General features: G+C 41.1%; 1 protein-coding gene and 1 pseudogene across 1 annotated transcript in view; one reads left to right on the top strand and one right to left on the bottom strand.

Annotated features, from left to right (window-relative positions):
* Window positions 1–12021, top strand: part of LOC145399699 (uncharacterized) — a 360302-nt gene that overhangs the window by 201939 nt on the left and 146342 nt on the right. The gene's annotated exons all lie outside the window — the stretch shown is intronic.
* LOC145403056 (5S ribosomal RNA) lies at window positions 5740–5860 on the bottom strand (annotated as a pseudogene).

The following is a 12021-nucleotide window of genomic DNA, read 5'->3' as shown; positions in this document are numbered from 1 at the left end:
TGTATGTGGCCTTCATGGATTTGGAGAAGGCATATGACATAGTGGATAGACAAGGAATGTGGAAAATAATTAAGAATATGTGGCATAAATGGGAGCCTGTTGAATGCCAGAAAGAGTATGTATGAGGATGCTAAGGCTGCAGTGCATGCAGATGGTGAACTGAGTGAATATTTCTATCTGAATGTCGCATTGAAGCAGGGACGTGTCATGTCTCCATGGTTTTCCAGTCTGTATATAGATAGAGTTATAAAAGAGAGACAAAAAAGAGCAGTGGATGTTGGCACAGCCCTAATGAGAGAGGGTAGTGAGTGGAATCTCCCTGTACTGTTTTTTGCAGATGATAATGTTAAGTGAAGATGAAGGGGAACCGCAAGGCTTGGTGAAAGAGTTTGGAAGAGTGTGTAAGAGACAGAATTTAAAGGTGAATGTAGGGAAGAGTTTAGTTGTAGTCTTCAAGAGAAATGAAGTCACAAAGTGCACAGTGCAGTTGGATGAGGAAATGGAAAATGTGAATGCATTTAAGTACTTGGTCAGTGTGATGAATAAGGATAGAAGTTTAGAGGATAAAGTGCTTCAAAGAGTACAACAGGGTTGCTGGTTCTTTGAACGCAGTGATGAGAAATAGGGAAGTGAGCACGGAAGTGAAAAAGTCACTGCATGATAGTGTTGTGATACCAGCTGTTAACATATGGAAGCATAGCTTGGACCATGTTGGAAGGACACTTGTCAAGAGTGAGTGCATTGTAAATGAGTTATTTGAGAGGAGCATGTGTAATTACATGGAGAGACAGATTGACAAATGAGGAAGTGAAAGAGCATTGTGATGTGGATGTGGATATGATAGAAAGCTTTAGAGAAATACATTGAGGTGCTTTGGCCATGTGGAGAGGATGGAGAGCAAGAGACTAACAAGGAGAGTGTATGTGAGTCAGGTAGAGGGGGAAGAGGGAAGGGGAGACCGAGGATGAGATGGAGGGATGGAGAGAGGGGGTTATGAACTGGGGGAAGTGGAGGGGAGGGCAGTGATATGACAGGGGACAGGGTAACATGGAAGCGATTTGTTTGTGGCCACCCCTTATGGGATTAATGTGTCTGGCTCTAGATAGATAGGTCTTGCCTAAGTGATGTATTTGCTGCAGCTATAAAGCAGCAGCAAAATACCATCTCAGCAGTTTTGTGGCACCTTGGTTTGGGCTACCTTTCCTAGAAAAGTAGTCAAGTTGTACTCCACCTGCTCGTGGTGACCTTGAAGACACCCTGTTTTTTTATCCCCCCCCAGTTAGGGTGACACAAATGGGGATGGTGCAACCGGGGTTTATCCCGGGCAGTATTGTGTATACATTTTGCTGTTGTAGTTGCTGTTTGTTTTCTCTTGTTCTTTTCCTTTTTTGCCATAATCATGAGCAGATAACACCAGTGCCCTCGTAGTAAGTATGTGGCAAAAAATGCACAAGCACTGAAGTTTGCCTACTGCAGCATGTGGGTTCATTTAGCATGTGAAAGTATGGATGCAAATGACTATCCGTTTATGAAGAAGAGCCACCAGCTGGGCTCTTGCTGGCTGAGTAGCCAGTGTGTTTTACCTGCAGGTGAGGTCTTGGCAGGTGGACGAAGCAGAGTCACAAAGAAGGACCTGGAAGATTAGGTTGTTGGGCCTATTTTTCAGGCTATCAAGGATCATTCAAGCAGACTTGAGGCACTGGAGACCAAGGTCTCATCACTTATGGCTGTCATCCAAGACCAGGTCAAATCATTTGTGGATGTTGTTGGGGGGTCTCATGGGGGATTGGAAGGATCTGCTTAGGAGAGTGGTTGAGATCAGTGCTCATGGCCAGAAAAAGCCATCCATATTGAACAAGTACTGATCGTAAAACCAAAAAGCGGTGCTGATGATCCGATGAGGCAAATGGGACCAGAAGACATCATAGATGTACTTGACTCAGTACCAATTGATAGTTGCCTTAAGACCAAGGCTGGTGGGCTAGTAATGACGTTTCCATCAGCCAAGGCCAAAGGTGAAGTGGTTGGGGTACTGAATGATCACTTTGGCTCTGATGGCACATTTTGCAAATCAGAGCCAAAGAAAATGCTGCCAGAAATGACCGTGACAGGCCTTTCCTCTTCCTTGGGTGATTCTGACATCATCCCAAACATTCTGAATGAAAACAGTAAAATTAAGATGCATGTGGATGGAGGCTGTACCCTCAACCTTCCCTTCACAGGAACTAAGAATGACACTAAAACCGCTTTCTTGAAGATGTCACCAGAGGTGAGATCCTCTGTCGTAGAACAGGGATCTTACAGGATGCTGTGGTTTTGACAGATTCTGGATTACACAGTGGCGTCACTGTCAGGGTTTTAGTCATACATCTTAGAGGTGTTCTGGAAAAATGATAAACCTAAATGTGTTTTTTGTGCTGGAATCCCTGAATTTAAGGATTGTAGCAACAGAAATTCTTCCAAATGCATGAACTACCCTTCCTTAAGACATCAAGAAGCTGACAGTAATCCACAGTCAGTTGCCCATTTTGCATCTAATAGAGACTGTACAGTTATCATTTCTCATAGGAATAGATTGATTGAAAACACCAACTTTGACTATTGACAAAACTGACTACATTCCCCTTGAACCAATTAAGGATGGGTCTTTTAAATATTCGTTCCATCTGTAACAAGATGGCTTATATTAATGAAGCTCAAAATCAGCACGAGCTTGACATTTTGTAATTGACTGAAACCTGGTTGTATGAGTCTGATATTAATATTATTCGTAGTGCTTTGCCTAAGGCACATTCTGTTATAAGTATTCCCAGGTCTGCCACTGACTCTCAGGGAGGTGGTGTAGCACTCATCTACTCGGCAGTACTCAAAAATGTTTGTTTCAAAGACTCTGACCTAACCCCATCGTCATTTGCATTTATGGAAGTCATCATCATCAATATAATCATCATCATCATCTAATACTGTGTTGCCTCATAAGAAGTGTAGGAGTCCAGGGCCAGGCAAGTTGATCCTGACATTTAAGATGAGAGTGACCAACTTCACTCTTCCATGAGTGGCATTACTTGAATAATAAACACCAACCACTCCTTGGATATAAACCTGCGCTAGCTCAATCCAATTGGAGTGCCATAATTACCCACTAAACCATCAGGTGCCATAATTGGTTAAATGGTTACCTCCCAGCATAGTAAATAGTTTCCTGATGTACAAGAAACCATCTGGCTTATCACTCAATGCAGAGTCACCCATAGACAGAAGGAAGAGGAAAGGATGAAGGAAAGAAAGACGGAAGAGGGGAAAGGGCAGGTTTCTGAGAGCAGCACTACAGTGATTGAGTGGATAGTGAGCTCCCCCACCTACCACAAAGATACTGCTCAGTTTCCATCAGAAAACCATTAGAATTGCAGTTGAATATTGATCAGGTCATCCAGACACAGATTGAGTCTTTATGGAGGAGTTTAGGGAGTTTCTCAAAGTGTTTTCTCTTAAATCTGGAGGACTTCTTGTTTGCTGTGATTTCAGTTATTGGATTGACAGTCCGCAGTCAAAACCATTTTCTGCAGAATTCCTTGAGTAGATCAGCCAAAATAATTTTTTCATTCCTATGACTGATTCAACTCATGTCTCGGGACATGTCCATGACTTGATCTTGTCTCCTGATGGTTGCAGGCACATATCTGATGTGGAGGTTGACTCAGTTGTCCCCCTCATCTCTGGCAATGCTCTGACCACTCTTAGTTTTGATATCCCGAAACCGCCATCCTATAACAAGGTCATCAAGTTCAGAAATGACAGGAGCATGGACCTCCATTCGATGTGTCTTGAAATTGATCAATGTGTAAACTATATTGATTCTTCAAATCTTTCTTCTGATGATTTGGGTGATATATATGAGTTTAGGTCAGTTTTTGACCATTAATGTCCTAAGGTAGTAAAAACAATCATTGTACTTGATCATTCTCAGCGGTATGGTCCGTCCATTAATTCTTTGCATAGACAGCGTAGAAGGGCAGAATGTGAGTGGCGCTTGCAACGGACCGAATGAACTCTTTGGCGTTATGTTTCTGGGAGAAGAGCATTTGTTCACTCTGTGAAAGCCCAGAAGGCAAGGCTTTGTCAAAACAAAGTTGATTCATGTGGTGATGATCCAAAAAAAATGAAAAATTGTCTGGAGTTGTGAACAATTTGGTTGGTTGGATTAATGTAATTGTTAAACTAGCTTCAGCATCTGATGCTGAATTGTCTTCTGATTTTGCATCATTTTTACAACTAAGATATCTTGCATAAGAAATTATTTAAACAACAGTTCATCTAGTGAAGTGTACTCGGTTGACTTCCAATCATGGCACACAGGGGATCATTTGCTTTCAATATATCTTCCTCTGGATGTTAATAAAGTCAAATGTTGCATCCGAGAAAATAAAACATTTTGCCCGCTCGATCCGTGTAACATGTGACAGCTGCCTGATGTGTACAATCACACAGCAGACTTTATCTGCAACACAATAAAGATGCCTCTTAGAAAGTAATTCTAAGCAGTCTGAGAAATGAGCCTTGCTTAAGCCTCTACCCAAGAAACCTGGCCTTGATGTTGGGAGCATGACAAATTATCGTCCTATCTCAAACTTGCCTTTCTTACCCACGATTATTGAGCGGGCCATACATGATCAAGTTTTACCACTACTGGAACATAACAGAGTTGTTCCTGTTGTTCAGTCAGCATGCAGAAAGCACCATTCGACTGAAACTGCATTAACTAGGCTTCATAGTGAATTGATGGCAAACACATGTAGTGGGATGTCCTCTCATCTAGTTCTGAATCTGTCTGCAGCTTTTGACACAGTAGATCATAAACTGTTGTTGGATTATCTGTATTTTTATGGCATTCGTGACAGTGCTTTTTTGATCCTTAAGTCTTATCTGTCAGGCAGATCTCAGAGAGTATTTATTGATTATGCTAGCTCAGATTCTGCTACCCTTCTGTTTGGAGTTCCTCAAGGATCAGTTTGGGTCCAATTCTGTTTACAGTCTACACAAGTAGTTTATCATCTTTGCTTGATGCTCATGACATGTCCTATCATTTTTATGCTGATGACACTCAGCTCTATGTTAATCTGTCAATCTATCTATGCCAGACGCCTCAATCTCGTACGGGGTGGCCACAAACAAATCGCCTCCACGTCGCCCTGTCCTACGCTAATTCACTACCTTGCTCCCAACTCACACCCCTCTTTCTCTATGTTAAGATGTTAGATATTAACAATACCAAGACTAAGCTTGAATCTCTAATATCTGATATTAAGATTTGGATGGCAAGGAGGAAACTTAAGCTGAATGTAGGTGAAACTGAGATCATCATATCAGAGGAAACAGAAGTGACAACACTGATAATGCCCTGGCTTTGAACATTGGTGTGTCACAGTTTCATCCATTCAGTTCTGTTCGAAATCTGGTTGTTTATTTTAATTCAAAGTTAAATTGCAAAAGAACCTATTAATCATGTTGTTGGAGGGTGTAACTTGCATATCAGAAATCTGTACTCTGTGAGAAAATTCCTTAATAGACGTTCCCTCTTAACATCGGTCCATGCAGTGGTCTTGTTTCATGTCCATCCATCCATCCATCCATTGCCAGACGCCATGTATCCCAAACGGGGTGGTCAAGGGCTTAGAGTTAATTGTTTTACAGGGAGGGGCACTAATCCTCCACCAACCCCACTTGACACGTAGGGAGTTATGCCAACAGCATCTGGTGTTCCCAGGCGGTCACCCATCCAAGTACTAACCAGACCCAACGTTACTTAACTTCGCTTATCGGACGGGAAGCGGTGTACTCAACGTTGTAATTCACTATGGATTGGTTTTCCAAATAATGTACTAACAAAAGTTCAGTCTGTGTTCCACAGGGCAGCAAGGCTGATGTTTGGTCTCCCCCCGTGAACCTTGACTACCCCATTCCTAATTGAGATGCATTGGTTACCAGTAAAGGCTAGAATTGAATTTAAACTGTGTCATAGTACATTTAAGGTTCTTAAGTTTGGTGAACCGAAGGATCTTGCTGAATTGTTAAATTCCCATCGGCACACACAGGTGTGATGCTGTGTAGTGGAGATGATTCCTTGTGTCTTGATGAGCCTGGAGCCATTCACCAGTCATCTTTCTCTAATCGTTCTTTTGTGTATAGAGCCCCTAGGTTATGCAATAGATTGCCATTGTCCATGAGAACTCTCTTTTGTTGAATCTTTTAAGAGACAGCTGAAAGCCTTTCTGTTTTCATAATGCTTCTACCTGGAGAGAATTACTGTGATGGATATGTATAGAATTTAATTATTGCCACTTTCAGTTTTTTTTTTTTTTTTTTTTTTTTTTTTTTTTTTTTAGTGAAGTATTGTGTATGAGAGACGTCACAATTCTCGTAATTGTAAAAATAATATATATGTGTGTTGAGCACTAGTGAATTCCTGTTGGAAGAACTGGCACTTTCGAGAAACAAAAGACCAGATTATTATTATTACATGTATGTGGTAGTTTTTTTTTTTTTAAATGAAGTTGTATTGTGTACGAGAGATGTCACAATTCTTGTAATTGTAACAATAATATATATGTGTGTCGAGCGCTAGTGAATTCCTATTGGAAGAACTGGTGCTTTTGAGAAACAAAAGACCAGATTATTATTATTATATGGTAGGTGGGGACGCTCACCATCCACTTCCTCGATGTAGTGCTGCTCTTGGGTGTCTGCCCTTTCCTCTCCTCCATCCTTCTTTCCTTCTGTCCTCTTCTGTCTTTCTTTCCTTCCTTTGCTCACCATTCACTCACTCAATGTAGTGCTGCTCTTGGGTGTCTGTCCCTACCTCTCCTCCATCCTTCTTTCCTTCCATCCTCTTCTGTCTTTCTTTCCTTTATTCTTTCCTTGTCCTTCAACCTGTGGGTGACTTTACACTCTTTCTTCTGTCTTTCTTTCTTTCATTCTTTCCCCTTCCTTATGCCTGTGGGTGACTCAACACTGGGTGAAAAGCCAAATGGTTTCCTGTACACCAGGAAACCACTTACTACACTGGGTGGTAACCACATAACCAGATTTTGGCGCCTGGTGGGTTAGTGGATAATTACAGCGCTCTAATCAGATTGAGCTGGTGCAAGTTTATATCCAAGGGGTGGTTAGGACTTATTGCTCACGTAATTCCACACAGGGATGAGTGAGGCTGGTCACTCTCATCTTAAATGTCAGGACCAACTTGCCTGGCCCCGGGCTCCTACGCTCCTCATGTGACAGTGTAGGATTGGATGGTGGATAGATGGATGGATTATTATTATTCCATCCATCCATCCCTCATCCAATCCAATGTTACCATGAGGAGTGCAGGAGCCTGGGGCTAGACAAGTTGGTCATGACATTTATGATGAGACTGACCAGCCTCACTCATCCCTGAGCAGTATTACGTGAGCAATAACCCCAACCACCCCTTGGATATAAGCCTTCACCGGTTCAATTCGATTGGAGTGCCATAATCACCCATTAAACCACCAGGCGCCATAATTTGGTTATATGGTTACCACCCAGCATAGTAAATGGCTTCCTGGTGTACAGGAAACCATTTGGCTTGTCACTCAGTGTTGAGTCACCCACAGGCAGAAGGAGGAGGAAATAATGAAGGACAGAAAGACAAAAGAGGGAGTGCAGAGTCACCTGTAGGCAGAAGGACGTGGAAAGAATGAAGTAAAGAAAGACAGAAGAGGAAGGAAGGATTGGAGGGAGGAGAGGAAAGGGCAGACACCCAAGAGCAAAACTACATCGAGTGAGTGGATGGTGAGCACCCCCACCTACCACAAATTATTATTATTAATTGTGTTATATTATTCAAAGTGCCATATTTCCCGGTGTATAGTGTGCTCCAGCGCATAACACGTACCCTAGTTATCAAGATAAAATTTGGAAAAGAACTAGGTTTAGGCCTAGCCTAACAACATGAGGTTGTAGGACTTCCACCTACCTAAGCACGATGTTTTGTTGGATACTTACTCTGCTGCTCTTAACGAGTTTATTTCTTTTCAAACAAAAGCACACTAATTTCAGATGTACTGGTACCTGTATCGTTTCATGTTATATCTCTGGAGAATCTGAAATCTCAGAGATAAAATGTTGAATCACTTGAAACAACCAACATATGTCATTCATTTTGGCCCGACACACCAGCTACCAAACAGCAGTATTACCAAGGCTGGCAAAAATTCCGTTGTAACTCTGACATCATGTTCCACCGTTAATTACTTAAAAGCAAAGGAAATTCCTACTTCTTTATGGATACTTGTGTAACTTCAGTATTTACGATATTAAGTCAAGCAGACAAATTCGTTTAGAAGACGATTTTCCTGACTGATATGAGTGTAGTGGTGTAGTGCTATAGTTTAGAATGTTTTAAAGTTGAGCTTAGCACTTTTGAAGTTTTCTGTGTGGCAACACTGTCCATAGAGTTGGTAGTAAACAAACCATTCAGAGTGTCGTTGGCCACGTAAATAGCTAAAGTATTGATGCCTTTACGGTACTTTGATAAAGATTGAAGAATTGTTCACTGTATGATAAAATAATTTTACAGGCCGTGTGTAAACACAGCCATGAGACTATGAAGGATAAAAAAATAATGTAGAGGTAAGCTTTAATCAGTTTCAGTAGCCACTTCTGGGTTCGACTGTGGCCCATTCCTTCCCGCACTAAAATATTGTAGGTAGCTTCGTTGTATAATGTGCAGGACATACTTTGAGAGCAATTTTTTGGTTTAAAAAATGCGTGTTATACACCAAGAATTACTGTTTGTTTCCTGTTGGCACGGTATCTACTAGCACTTATAGCCTGAAGTGTAATGGTTCAATTACAGTAATAATTTTTAGAAATGGAGAGTGTGTGTATATATATATACAGTATATATATATATATATATATATATATATATATATATACTCACTCAAACCTCGATTTAAGGGACTAAATCGGGAATCAACTTGTCCCTTACTTAAAAATGTCCCGTACTTGAAAATGTCCATTGTTTTACCACATATAAAGACAATCTTATTATGAAATGCAGTGATTGTTTCAGTTATCTTATTTATATGATTATGAATATTTTTTTACAGGTACTGTATAAAGAAACATATTAATGTTTATAACCTAGACATTATGTATCATTTTTGAATGGTCTTGTCTGTTTGTCAGGTAGAATATTAAGTCCCTTAAATCCGAAATAACTTAAATGGAGGTCCCTTAAATTGAGGTTTGAGTGTATATATATATATATATATATATATATATGTGTGTGTGTGTGTTCATGTGTTTATTTTATGTGGCTTTCAATGCCAGGAACGAAAGTTGTTAACTGACTCCAAATTAACATAATGGTAGGTAAAAAAAATTTTAAGTCAGCACTTTTTCACAAAGCACTGGCTCCTCGGAATATGCTGCTATGTCCCTTCCTGATGGTGGTAGTAAAATGGGCCATGAGAAAGCTGTATGATTGATGATAATGTACAGAGGGGCAACTCTGTCTGAGAGTGAGCAGAGAATTGAGATATTTTTGGTCAGTGTTGGGGTGCATCAGGGTTCAGTAATGAGTCATTGCTGTTCAGTGTGGCGCCTGAAACGTTGTTGAGAGAGTTACGATGGGGGCTACCCTGGGAGTTGTTATATGCTGATGATGTAGTCTTTGAGTGCTGAAAGCATGCTGTTGTCCAAAGAGAAATTTGAAGTGGAGCGATGTGATGGAAGCAGAGGGACTGAAAGTTGATATTGTTTACACAAAGATCATGATCAGTAGATGTGAGAGTGGGATAATGATGTGGAACAAGGTGTGTGGCCCTGCTCTGTGTGTAAGAAGGGATTTAGGAGGAATTATCTTCTATGTACAACTTTTAATAATTGTGTCCCTGATTGATGCAGTTGTATTATGAGGTAGATTGTAGGATGTGAGAAATTTTTTAGTGTATTATGTGTGGGTATCCAGGCTGTGAACATTATAGTGGAATATGTCATATGGGGAGACATCCACTAAAAATGTGTGAATTTTTGTTATTTTGGGGATATGCTAAGTGGAGGAAGAGGTGCAGAGGCTAGTTACACTGCTAGAATGAGAAGTGGATGAAAAAGTTTAGGAACATTCCTCCCCCCAGTATAAAAAGGTTGTCCCTTCATACCAGGGTTACCGGTACTCAACAAAATGTGAGATGTGTTGTGCTATGTGGAAGTGAGGCTGGGTCTGTGAGGGAGGAGGTGGAGGTGGTGGCTCAATTGGTTGAGAGATGGCTTGCAGTCCTACAGGACCCAGGGTCAAATCCCCGCTGGGGCAGGGAACAGTTTAAGGATTTGAATTTTGTAAAGTTAGACTTTACTGATCTACCAGAAGACCCGCTGACATGTCATAAAAATACCCCTGCTAATAACAATACACCAGCCGAATATGAGAAATCCCAACATGTATTCAATATGGACTGTGGGTGTTAGCGCCAAAGTGGCGATATGTAGAGGTGTATGGTATGTAGGATGACTACTGGGCCATGGGAGCAGGCTGTGAAGCCTATGCCTAGAGTCGGACACATTGGGGGTTGGGGGAAGTGGATTGGATTGCAATGAATTGAAAATGTCAGGATGGGTGATTAGGGTCTCATTGAGTGACAGATTTGAGAATAGTGTGCTGCATGAGAGTTTGACACAAGACAACTGAGAAAAATTATGCATATTAGTAAATTTAAATGGTATGGACATGTTCTGAGGATGGGGAAAGGGAACTGGTTGAAAAAGGTCACACAATTAAATGTGGAAGGAAAAATTCCCAGAGGCAAACCTAGGAAGATTTTGATTGAGGTCTTTCATAGAGACCTTCAGATTAGGGAAATGAGAAGAGAAAGGACATGAGATCATGACACTTGAAAGGCTGTTATCCAGTGAAAAAACCTAAGCATGCTAGGATAGTCAGTGGTGTGTAAACATAAGTGCATAATGTAAACTGGATTGGTTTGAGATGGGCTCTTAACTCTTAATGGACCCGTCATGTTACCTTCCACTCTACTTGTAGTCAACTCAGCATGTGCCAGAAGGAACAGTTTTCTGCGTGATTTCCTGTTGTGATTAGTCACTCTCATCTTAAATGTCAGGAACAACTTGCCTAGCCCCGGCCTCCTACGCTTCTCATGGGACAACGTATGATTGGATGGTGGATGGATGGATGGTATTATGATTAGTGGTAATTATGTATGTTTCTGACTTTTGAAGTTAAGAAATTATTCAAACCATGGGAAACTCTTGAGTGAACATTTAGATAAACTTAGCTTTGACTTAGTACTGAAATTCTCCCAACTACCACTTATGGACTTCATCCACCTGGAGTGACTTAATGAGTGGTGCGTAAACAAGTGTATAATGTAAACTGGATGGGTTTGAGATGTGCTCTTGGCTGCGAGTGGACCCGTCAAGTTACCTTTGTCTTCACTTCAAGTCAACTCAACATGTGCTAGAAGGAACAGCTTTTTGCATAATTTCCTGTTGTATATTATGATTAGTGGTAATTGTATTTGTGTACGACTTTGGAAGTGAAGAAATTATTCAGACCGTGGGAAACTTATGGCTGAACATTTAAACAAACTTACCTGTGACTTAGTACTGAAACTCTCCCAACTTCCCCCAGGTTGTAAACTCTTATGGTCTTCATCCACCTGGAGTGACCCCATATGAGGCACCGTGAAGGTCTGCACATGTCATGCTACAAGCCTCATAATATGAGGAACAGTTTTCATAGGGTATAAAACAATGACACAGGGGAAGTAAACTTCTGTACAAAGAATCAGCACTACAGGGGTTAATCCAATAAACCACCAGGCGTGCAGTTACTCTAGTTACATGGTTACTACCCAGCCATATAAGCAGATTGATGCCTGGTGGTTTACTGGGTTACAGAACTCCAACTGGATGTGGTTCATTAGTGTTTACAAGTGCTTGTGGGCTCTTCGGGCCCCTCGCACTTGCTCCTGCAGA

The sequence above is a fragment of the Coenobita brevimanus genome, chromosome 6 (assembly GCF_032717465.1).
Source record: "Coenobita brevimanus isolate Jiangsu-jjx chromosome 6, ASM3271746v2, whole genome shotgun sequence".
Lineage (NCBI taxonomy): Eukaryota > Metazoa > Arthropoda > Malacostraca > Decapoda > Coenobitidae > Coenobita > Coenobita brevimanus.
The sequence above is the reverse complement of the archived record's forward strand: the minus strand, read 5'-3'. Positions and strand labels throughout refer to the sequence as shown.